Genomic DNA, 11,604 nt, shown 5'->3' with positions numbered 1-11,604 from the left:
GCTCTCAGTTTTCTCTCTTGGAATATGGATTCTCCAAATTGCAGCAGGCCTGATCTTTCTAAAACAGCCCTCACCACGTCTGTCCCCTGACCCACCCTGGGCTTCAGGTTGTGAAGCCTGTCATACCATGCATGATTTAAGCCTACCAGATCCCCACTTCTCCACTCTAGTGATACAGAGCTATTTTTATTTCTTTAATAACTGGCTCTTCTTAAGACTTTTGTATATGCCATTCCCTTTGCCTAAAACACTCTCTTACCTGGCTTATTCCTACTCATCCTTCATGTGTCAGTTTAATTACCCACTCCAGGAAGCCCTCTTTCTTGATGCCCCCAACCCAGGACGGCAAGTGTACTTTAGGCCCCCAGAGAAAATTGATTTAGGTCTCAAAGAAGATAGGAACCTAGAAGAGGTCAACTTCAGTCCTAGAAGAGGTCCTTTCAGTCCATTCAGTTCATTCAACCCACCCACAGTTTCAGGGTTCAAACTAACCTGATTTTCCATCCCACTCTGCCAGTTAGGCAGTATGAACTTCGGGTCCACCTCTTTCTCACAGGTGAATAAATCACGCTCCGTCCACTAGTGCTGGACAACAGAACTCTTAATGTGAGCCACAAACATAATTTGGAATTTTCTAGTCACAGTTTAAAAAGTAGAAGAAACAAGGGAAATTCATTTTCATGATCCATTTTTTTAAAGAGTTTATTTATTTATTTGACAGACAGAGATCACAAGTAGGCAGAGAGGCAGGCAGAGAGAGAGAGGGGAAAGCAGGTTCCCCGCTGAGCAGAGAGCCCGATGTGGGGCTCAATCCCAGGACCCTGGGATCAGGACCTGAACTGAAGGCAGAGGCTTAACCCACTGAGCCACCCAGGTGCCCCTCATGATCCATGTTTATGTAATCCATGCATAAAATATTATTTCAAAATGTAGTCAATATTCTAAAATTATCAATGACCTATTTCACATTCTTTTCCTCATACTAAGTCTTTAAAATCTGGTGTGTATTTTACACTTAACGTATGTCTCAATTTGGATTCCATGAGGTCAAAAGCCACTGTATTGCACACACACATCTGTGTGGGTATTACCTGAATGTGTACACATGTACAAATTTGTGGAGCTGAACACTTAAGACTTTGACCTTTTTTGTGTGCAAATTATATCTAGTCTTGAGAAAACACAAAAGAGTAATTCCAGTTCTGGCCTGAACTTGGATGGACAAAGGGTGGGGCAATTTCCTGGAATGGGAGAGGTTGAAGGAAAACAGATGGGGTACAAGGTGAGAAAAAGCTGAGAGCCTGAGGGGTTTTGTCTCTTTAGGTCTTTGTTGCTCCCAGGCCCTGGGAAAGTGTCCAGAGACACCTAACCAGGAGGTGTTCAGGTAGCAGGTGGCAGGGATCAGGTAGCCTTGGTGCCTAGGACTTGTCCCCAAGACTTGAGAGGGGTCATGGGTCCCCTCCAAACTTCTCTCCTGGACTCCACAGTCCTAGGCTCTTCCCATTCTCATGTAGGGGCTAAGGGCATCTCCTCTACCTAGGATTGCTAGATTAGGAAAAAAATAAAAGTCACCAATTTAAATCTGAATTTATGATAAACAACAAAAAAATTTTAGTGTAAGTGTGTCCCATGTGTTGTTGATGTGAAATTCAGACTTACCTGGATATCATGTATTTTATTTGGCAGCCTAACTTCCAGCTCATCTTCCAGGACTCTGAAACATGCAATCTGGCTCTACTTCCTGGTGGGATGTTGACCACATTTTTTCATCTCTCTTAGCTTTAGTTTTCTCTTCTGTAAAATGGTCAATAATTCTTTCCCTAATGACCTATTAAGAGGATTCACTGAGGAAAAATATTTAAAAAGGACTCCCCATAAAGCCTGGCACATAGTGGGCCCTAAGTGAACATTCTACCTTTTCTTCCTAGGCTTCTGGAGGTGGAAGGCAGAGATGGGCTGCCCAGTGAGGGCCCCTCCTCCCTACACTGCCCAGGGCTTGGACCCCAGGATTACTTAGTGCCTTCAGATTTTCCTCTCCTTCACTAGTTTTCCCCTTCCTTGGTTTTCTAGACTTGGTTTCCACACCTCATGTTTTGGGAACATTCCAGAATCCTCTGGAAAGAGCCTATCTCCCTGGAATAAGTTGTTCCTGATCTGGATCCCAGAAGATTCTAGAATACAGCTCTGACACCACCTCATGGCCATGTCCCTAAACAAATAATGCTATCCAGACCCAAACCTAGGAAGCCAACAGGTCACCATAAGGGCAGAGTCCTAGGTCAGGCTCCAACAGGAGGCAGAAGAAACAGACCCTAAGCTGTCCTGGGGCACAAGGCTTAATGGCAGGGGTGTAATGAGCTTTATCTTAACCTTAGGACCCAGGCACAGAACAAAAGAAACCTAAGGCCCAGGCGCTTAGTAACATGCCCGAGGACATACAGCAAGGATTTGCACATTTGCCGTGGGTTGGGTAACTAGGTCATGTTCCTAACCTGCCAGCCTCCTTGGTTTAAGGGTTGGGGTTGAGGAGGATTAGGGGATGATTTCTCTGGCCTTTTCTCCCTTCTGTCTGCACACATGGTCTTCCTCTCTGAGCTTCCTGTACCCATGAGGGGAGGCTGACTCCAGCCTAGGGTGAAGGGTGAGGGTGGGGGTGGGCCAGGCCCAGGGAATATTCTCCCCCATGTCAGGTGAGGAGACTAGAGTAAAAAGTGATGCCATCCACCAGAGTTGGGCTGGTTCCTAGGATCCTGGAATATTTTCCACCTGCATTGAACAGAAGAGAAAACGGAGGCTCAGAGAAGGGCAAGGACCTGTGAGCCTCAACTGATCCAAGAAGCCAGAAGGTCTACCAGACTTCTTGCCTCTTCTCAACTGGAAGATACACATCTGAGGCCTCAAGTCCTTAATCATAGCTTTCTCATCCCCAATTACTTCAATTACTTGCCTTTTCCCACTATTCAACCTTCCCGGCCCTTCAAACTCCTTGACTGATATTCCTGTTCCTTCTGAGGCTCTGCAGGGGCCTCTTACTTGTTTTGGGCTCCTAATCTCCACCCTCTCCTCTGTACCCTGGAGAAGATCTGAGTGCCTCTGCATAGATTCCAACCACGCATGCCCCAGCCCTTTCCTTCCTCTCCAGCCCCATCCCTCCTTCCATCCCTTCACAGACCCTACTCTCAGGCCCAGGGTAGTGAAGCAACATTTCAACAGGTGCTGGTTTTGTAGGCGGATTCCAATCTTGAGTGTGAGTTTTACCAGCTGTGTGGCACTGGGCATGTTGCTTAACTTCTCTGGGTCTCTAGATCCTCGTATGTAATAATACTTGCTTCATGATTCAGGGGTGAGGATTAAATTGCATAAAACCCTTAGCACAGTGTGTAGCACCTTAATAAACATTCAAACTATTAGCTGCCAGCATTAGTATTAATTTTAGTATTAATATCAGAAGAGGAAGGGGAGGGGAAGGAAGGGGGCAGGAGAAAGGTTAGAGCTGTTAAAATGAGAGTCCTTGGGATGCTCAGAGCAAGCAGAAGAAGAAATCAGAGCATTTCTATTTATTTTAATCTTTCCCACTGGAATGAATATTTTTATTCATCATAATTTGTTGTAAGCATTAAATCATATTAAATCCAGGCTGGGTTATAGGAGAATACATGCAAACATCACCAACAGTGTGTTTTTGTGGTCCATAAGTGCCTTAGTGTGGTAAAACAGAGAAGATATTACTTGATATATTTTTTAAATATATCAAGTGCTTCCAAGTTTGGTAGTTTCAATTCTATTTCTTGAGAATGTCTTTAATAACAAGAACATGAAGAAATAAACAGTGCTGGTTCCCTAATATTAAAGTTTCAGGAATGTGGTTATTGCTTTCCAGAAGAGACCATGAGAATGACCTTATTTCTGACAAAGGAAAAGTTGAACCCCTGCCTTTGGTCTGCCTGATGAAACCAGCAAAAACAGCAAAGGAGAATGTAATTGACTACTTTGTCTTAATTGAAGCTGATGCTCCCATGTTGTTTTTAATGATGGTACTCTGGCTTTTTCAAAGGAATTAGCTCAAGCAGGAATTTTTTTAAAGTATACAGAGCTCATTCAGTGCTAAGCCTGTTCTACATACTCAAAATAATCTTCTGAAGAAATAAATTTCCCCATTAAATGAATGAGGAAATAGAGGCTTCTGTAAGTGAAACAGCTCATCTAAATTCATATAGTTGGTGAGCATGGGAATTTTCAATGCCCTCCTGTCAAAGACCACCAGGAACATACCTGTGGTTGGATAGGTTGGTTTTATTACTTGTTATCACAAAGTGGACGATGCAAAACATAAGGTATGATGGGGCATCTCAATAACAGAGGGTTGGAAAGGACATTTAGGATTTGGGCTTGGATTAAGTAATTTGGGGGAGGGTGTACGTTCAACAGGAGAACACCAAGGCCTACCAGTATGTGCCAGGCCAGCTCCTGGATACCAGGGACTGCTTTTATTTTTCTCAGAGCCTGAACCCAGATCCAGGTTTGTGTGGTTGAAAACATTTCCTGTGTTACTCTCTGTTCATAGAAACCTGAAAAGAAGACAAGCAGACAAAGAATTTCATCTATGAGTTTATTTCGTCTACTACCTTCACCACCTACTCAGACTCAACCTCTCCTATAGTCCTTGGGATAATTGCAGATAGTTAATAAATATTTGTTGAATTAATGAAATAATGAAAATGTCAAAAACTCCAGAGAACAACTATCTGGGTGCAAATTGCATCTCCACCAGCTATCAGTATGTAATTTGGAAATTCTTTAAAAAGATTTTATTTATTATTTATTTGTCAGAGAGAGAGCACAAGCAGGGGGAGCAGCAGGCAGAGGGAGAAGCAGGCTCCCCACTGAGCAAGGAGCCTGATGCAAGACTCGATCCCAGGACTCTGGGATCACCACCCAAGCTGAAAGCAGAGACTTAACCAACTGAGCCACCCAGGCATCCCTGGAAATTTTTAATTAAATGATAACATTGTGTAAACTTTAAAAAGTTTTCCTTTACCCATTTGTAAAATGGAGAAAACCACCAAAGCCATTCAAAGGACTGCTGTGAGGGTCAAATAAACTATTGTGTGGAGTGTGCTTAGTTAGAGCTCAGCAAATGTTAACTATTGTTATTTTCAGGATAAGTAGTCTGTTAGTTTTGTGATCATGTGTTCAATATTTTTCCCACAAGGCACGAAAGCAAAGATCTTGTCTTGTCTCTTATCGCCAGTCCCTAATACAAACAAATGTTTTATAGATAAATAAGTAAATTGGCTAAAACCCAGGAACTCCCGCATTTAGGCGATAAATTTTAGTAACTTAAATAAAAGTTGCAAAAAGTATATAAGGAACTCCCATGTAGCCTTTACCTAGATTCAATACTCTTTAATATTTCACCTCATTTGCTTAATCATGCCTCCCCACATACACGCATTTTTCTCTGAGTAATCCAAAATTAAGTTGTGCCCTTTTAGCTCCAAAATACTTCGGTGACTATTTCCCAAGAACAAGGGCATTCTCTTAACAAAGCCACAAATAGAATGATCAAATTTAGAAAATTTAACATTGATACAATAGACATTAGGAACTAGTCCACAATCCATATTCAAATTTGTCACTTATCCCAATATTGTACATCACACCTATTCTGCTTCCCATTCCCCCTCTAGAATGCAATTTAGAATCACACACCACATTTTGTTGTCATGCCTCTTTAATCTCTTTTAAATCAGGATAGCTCCTCAGCCTATCTCTGACTTTCATAATACTGACAGTTATTTTGTGGAGTGCCCTCGATTTGGGATTATTTCATGTTGACAGAGAGAGATGACAAGCAGGCAGAGAGGCAGGCAGAGAGAGAGGAGGAAGCAGGCTCCCTGCTGAGCAGAGAGCCCGATTTGGGGCTCAATCCCAGGACCCTGGGATCATGACCTGAGCCGAAGACAGCGGCTTAACCCACTGAGCCACCCAGGCGTCCCAAGGGTTATACATTTTTGATAGAAATATCACAGAAAAGATGTTGTGTCCTTATCAGTGCGTCTTATTGGAAGGACCATGATCTTTACTTGACCTATAATTCGGATCACTTTGATTCACTTGCTCGAGGTTATACCTCTGTAAAATTACCATTTTCGTTTCGTAATCAATAAATAATTGATGGGAGACACTTTTAATGTGTAATTACCCTATTCCTCTAGTTCTACCATTCATTATTGTTTTTCTAACTCCATCAGTTTTGTTAGTTGGGATTCTACTAAAAGGAGGGGTTTTCCCTTCTCCTTATCTATTTACTTCTTTATTTATATCAGCAAAGACTCGTGGGTTACCATTTTATTTCATTAGTTACACTGTCACTATCATCATGTATTTTGATGCTCAAATTGCCCCTATTTGGTCAGTGGTATCTCCTTCAAGTTAGTTCCTGTGTCTTTTAACACGTTCTCATCATTCTGTTTCCCCATCATCCTTACATTTCGATTCAACACGGTGTTCCAAGCTTAGCTGGTACTTTCCCTGCCCTGACTCAGGCTCTTTGAAAAAGCTGCCCACCAGCCCCTGTTTCTCCGCTTCCTGCCCTCAGGCGGAACCTTAGGGCCCCTGACCTGGGCGGGAGACCCGAGCAGCGGACCAACCTTTTCCGGTTATGGCCGGAAGTCCTCGGAGAGGGGCGGCTTTGTGTCAGGTGACCGGAGTCTGCGTAGGAGTGATCGCAGTTCTTACCCGACAGCCTGAAGGGACGGGTGGCAGGGCATCGGACGGACGGATAAGCTGTGTTGGCTTCAGCGGTGTTAGCTGAACAGAGGCAGGTACGTGATGGGCTCGGGTGGTAGTTTAGGGGCTGTCGAAGTTGAGGGACGCGGGCAGGGTTTCTGCCTTACTTCTGCCTTAACCGGGCCCACAGGCTGAGACACCTGGCCCAGCGGCGCAGAGACAACAACCCCCGCTCTGCTTGGGACCCTCGCCCCAGAAGAGAGGTGCAGTCGGCGTTGTGGTCTTTTATCCTGTGGTTATAGTTTTGGGAAACTGAGGCCCCGAGAAGGAAAAAGACAGCCACGAGCTCTCCTTTCCGGGCAGGAACTCACTCTAACTCACTTTCTGTCCCCGGCTCGAGACAGCCTTCTCAGGTGGATGTGCATTAAATGATTTTGCACAGTTGGGCTTGGGAGTGAGAGAGCCGAGAGACTTCGCGGCATACAGCCAGTTGTGCGTTATGGGCCCAATCCATTCCCTTTGTTGAGCCTCCGTTTCCTCGTTTGTAAAACAGGGCAGTGTGCCTAAAATATGGTTCTTATACTGGTCTGTTTTGAAATGTCTCGAGGTGCATGCTTCCAGCGCCGTTCTCAAATAAGACTTCTGATTTAGAGTCTGGGTCGGAACCTGTCGTTTTGAACATAACACCTCGGGGGTCCTGTACACATTGATGTTTGAAGGCCACTGATTTGAAGTGCTTTCCTGCTGTGAATACTAGATACCGTATTCTTTGCTTTGAGGCAGCTGGAGCCGTCTCTGGATCTTTGAAAGAATTGGGATGTTTAGCCCAGAAAAGAAGAGTGGAAGGAAACTGTCTTTAAAAACGGAGAACAGTTGTTATGGTGAAGAGGGCTTCACTTTTTATCTTTGGGGTTGAAAGTGGCAGAGCTCAGACCAGTAGGCGGATTCTCTTGGTTTAATTGAAGAACTTAATGCTGGTCAGAGGTGACCAGCAATGGAATGGATTGGCTCCAAAAGTAATGAGCTTGCGGTTAAAGGAGGTATATAGATATTAGATGGAGGTCCTTTCCAACCTGAAATGTCTGATTCTAAGTAACTCTTTCAACCTTTCTGGTGCTGACTGACTTATATTTTCTGCCCTCTTTTCTTGAAACCTCCATCCCCCCCCCTAGGCAGCCTACATTTTCTAGAAGTAAGGCCAGTGGTCTGATTTAATGTAATCTATCCCCATCTTTTTTTTTTTTTAATTAAAAAAATTTTTTTAAGATTTTATTTATTTATTTGACAGACAGAGATTACAAGTAGGCAGAGAGGCAGGCAGAGAGAGAGAGGGGGAAGCAGGCTCCCCGCTGAGCAGAGAGCCCAATGTGGGTCTCGATCCCAGGACCCTGGGATCATGACCTGAGCAGAGGCTTTAACCCACTGAGCCACCCAGGCTCCCCTTAATTTTATTTTTTAAAAGATTTTATTTATTTATTTGACAGAGATCACAAGTAGGCAGAGAGGCAGGCAGAGAGAGAGAGGAGGAAGCAGGCTCCCTGCTGAGCAGAGAGCCCGATGTGGGGCTCTGTCCCGGGAGTCTGGGATCATGACCCAAGCTGAAAGCAGAGGTTTTAACCCACTGAGCCACCCAGGTGCCCCTGCACCTTTTTTTTTTTTTTTTTTTTTCAGGGACTTTGGAATGGCCCATCTGATAAGGGCTCCTTAAGTATTGTTGAATAACTAAGGAGGTACCCCACCCCATTGGTTTGTAGCTTGTGTTCTTAGAGTAACTTGGAAATGCTGTTAAAGACTTTGTGTTTGAGGGTGCCTGAGTGGCTGAGTCAGTCAAGCATCTGCCTTGGGCTCAGGTCTTGATCCTAGGCTCCTGGGATCAAGTCCCGCATTGGGCTCCTTGCTCAGCGGGGAGTCTACTTCTTCTGCCCTCTGCTCATGATCTCTCTTTCTCTTTCAAATAAATAAAATCTTTAAAAAGAGAGAGAGACTGTGTTTGATCGGGAGAAGCCAGTGAACTCTTTGGATCACAGAATTGACGAACCTTTGTCGAGAAGGGCCCCTCAGGGTTGTTCAGGCCAGCCTTTCCTGCCCGGATCATAAATCCCTCTTTAATCCTCTCTCCACCAATGTATTATATAGCTCTTGTATCTAATGAGAGAATTTTTGCAATCTGTCGGCTAACTTTTCATCCAGCATTTAAAACCAGTCATCCTAGGGATTTGCCTTGCCTGCCAGTTCATCCTCCCTAATGTATAATCTACAGGTAATGCTTCTAGCATATCTTTAGTTTTCTTTTCCTTTTTAGATCTTATTTCTTTATTTGAGAGAGGGAGAGCAGGAGCTGTGGGGGTGGGGAACAGTGCAGAGGGACACTCTTGCACTGAGTGCAGAGCCCCAGGGCTCATGCTTGGACCCTGAGATCATGACCTGAGCTGACCAAGCCCCCCATGCACCACTAGATCATCTTTAGTTTTCTTTTTCTTTTCTTTTCTTTTTTTTTAAATTTTATTTATTTACTTGGAGAGAGTGTGTGCGAGCGAGCTCGGGCACACAAGCAGGCAGAACGGCAGGCAGAGGCAGAGAGAGAAGCAGGCCCCCTGCCGAGCAAGGAGCCCGATGTGGGACTCAGGATCATGACTTGAGCCGAAGGCAGCAGCTTAACCAACTGAGCCACCCAGGCATCCCTGTCTTTAGTTTTCTAATTGAATGTTGAAGTTCCTAAAAGCAGGTCACGTTTTGAAAACCTGTAAGAATATATAGAGTGCCCTATGGAGCAAAGATTCCATATTATGATCCAGTTCTGCTTACATCCTATCCCCCTCCCAAAAAATAGATTGTGTTTGAGCTAAGGCTTCCTGCTTGTGTTTACCTTCCTGCTTTGTTTGTGTTTCCTAGGATTAAAAACAAAATTGTGAAATGCTTATTCAGATAATATCCAGGTGCTGGTTTAAAATGATCATAATTTGGTGATATCTTTAATACTTACTAATCTGAAATTTTTCTTTTAAAAAAGTACCTGAATCAGCATTTCCAAAGTGTGTCCTTCAGGCCGCTACTCGGAAGTGATGCTTCTGAAAAAAAGTGTTCCATAGTAGAAATAAGTTTGGAAAATGCTGTATATCATTATCTTTTCTTGGAACTTCTCAGCATATAATACCACATTAAATATAGTGAGATGTCCTATAATAAAGAAACATACCTAATCTTGTTTAACCTAGCGTTGCCAGACTTAATTGTTGTGCATGCAACACTTCTTTTTTAATTGAAGCACACATTGGCAAATTCTTTTTTTTTTTTTTTTAAATTTATTTAAGTAGTCTCTACACCTAACATGGGGCTTGAACTCATGACCCTGAGATCAAGAGTCTCATGCTTTTCTGGACTGGACCCACCCTGGTGCCCTTTACATTGGCAAATTCTCATCTGGAGAGTCTGCATTTTATGGTATGCAGGCCAAATCTGGCTTTATTGCCTGTTTTTGCATGGCATGTGAGCTAGGAATGGATTTTATATTTTTAAATGGTGGGGAATAGATCCAAAAAAGAATAATGTTTTGTGATATGTGAAAATTACAGGAAAATTAAAACTATAAATAAGATTTTATTGGAATACCGCCACACCCATTAATTTACATATAATCTTTGGCAGAAGAGTTAAGTGGTTGCCCCGAAGACCATATGGTTTACAGTCTAAAGTATTTATGGTATGGCATTTTACAGAAAGAATTTAACAGCCCCTGACTTGCATTGTGTACATTTTCTAAATTTTTTACCATGTACATTTTTTAACTCTTTGACTTTTTTACATTTTTAACTTTTTTAACATTTTTAAACTTTTGTATAATTTATTTTATTTTGAAATAATTTTAGACTTACAAAAATAATACACAAACTTCCTGTATATTTTTCACCCAGCTTTCCCTAATGTTAACATTTTACATAGCCATGTTAAAATTATCTAAATAAGTAATTTAACATTAATACAATACTACTAACTAATCTGTAGACTTTATTCAGATTTAGCCATTTGTCTGCTAATGTTCTTTTTCTTTTCCAGGGTCCAGCCCAGTTTCCCACATTGCATTTAGTTGTCAAGTCTCCTGAGTCTCTAGTGATCTGAGACAGTTCCTCAAGTTTTTTTCTTTCTTTCTTTCTTTCTTTCTTTTTTTTTTTTTTTTTAATGTATAAAGATTTTACTTACTTATTTGACAGAGAAGTCACAAGTAGGCAGAGAGGCAGACAGAGGGGGAGGGGGTAGCAGGCTCCCCGCTGACCAGAGAGCCTGATGCAGGACTCAATCCGAGGACCCTGAGATCATGACCTGAGCTGAAGGCGGAGGCTTAATCCATTGAGCCACCCAGGCACTCCTCCTCAAGTCTTTTTTGTCTTTCATGACTGTAAACTTTATTTTTTTAAGCTTTTATTTATTTGTTTGAGAGAGAGAGAAAGCATAAATGTGGGGGAGGGGCAGAGGGAGAAGCAGGCTCCCCACTGGGCAGGGAGCCTCATGGGTTGGGGGTGGGGAACTCAATCCCAGAACCCTGAGATCATGACCTGCATGACCTGAGCTGAAGTCAGAGGTTTTTGTTTCTGGTTTTTTTTTTAAAGATTTTATTTATTTATTTATTTGACAGAGATTACAAGTAGACAGAGAGGCAGGCAGAGAGAGAGGAAGGGAAGCAGGCTCCCTGCTGAGCCCAGGGCCTGATGCAGGGTTCTATCTCAGCTGAGCTGAAGGCAGAGGCTTTAGCCCACTGGGCCACCCAGGCGCCCCTTTTGATTTTTTTAAAAAACAGAATTCACATATTATAAAATTTACCATTTAAAGAGTACAATTCAGTAGTTTTTAGTATGTTCACAAGGTTGTATGATCATC

General features: G+C 42.9%; 1 protein-coding gene across 2 annotated transcripts in view; it reads left to right on the top strand.

Moving 5' to 3' along the window:
• The first annotated feature begins 6,681 nt into the window (after positions 1–6,681).
• The window catches only part of RNF185 (ring finger protein 185), a 38,528-nt gene continuing 33,605 nt past the window's right edge, over positions 6,682–11,604 (top strand). For both annotated transcript variants that reach the window (XM_032309923.1, XM_032309922.1), the window contains exon 1: positions 6,682–6,827. The gene's annotated coding sequence lies outside the window, so the exon portion shown is untranslated. The remainder of the gene's footprint in view (positions 6,828–11,604) is intronic.

The sequence above is a fragment of the Mustela erminea genome, chromosome 13 (genome assembly GCF_009829155.1).
Source record: "Mustela erminea isolate mMusErm1 chromosome 13, mMusErm1.Pri, whole genome shotgun sequence".
Taxonomy (NCBI): domain Eukaryota; kingdom Metazoa; phylum Chordata; class Mammalia; order Carnivora; family Mustelidae; genus Mustela; species Mustela erminea.
The sequence above is the reverse complement of the archived record's forward strand: the minus strand, read 5'-3'. Positions and strand labels throughout refer to the sequence as shown.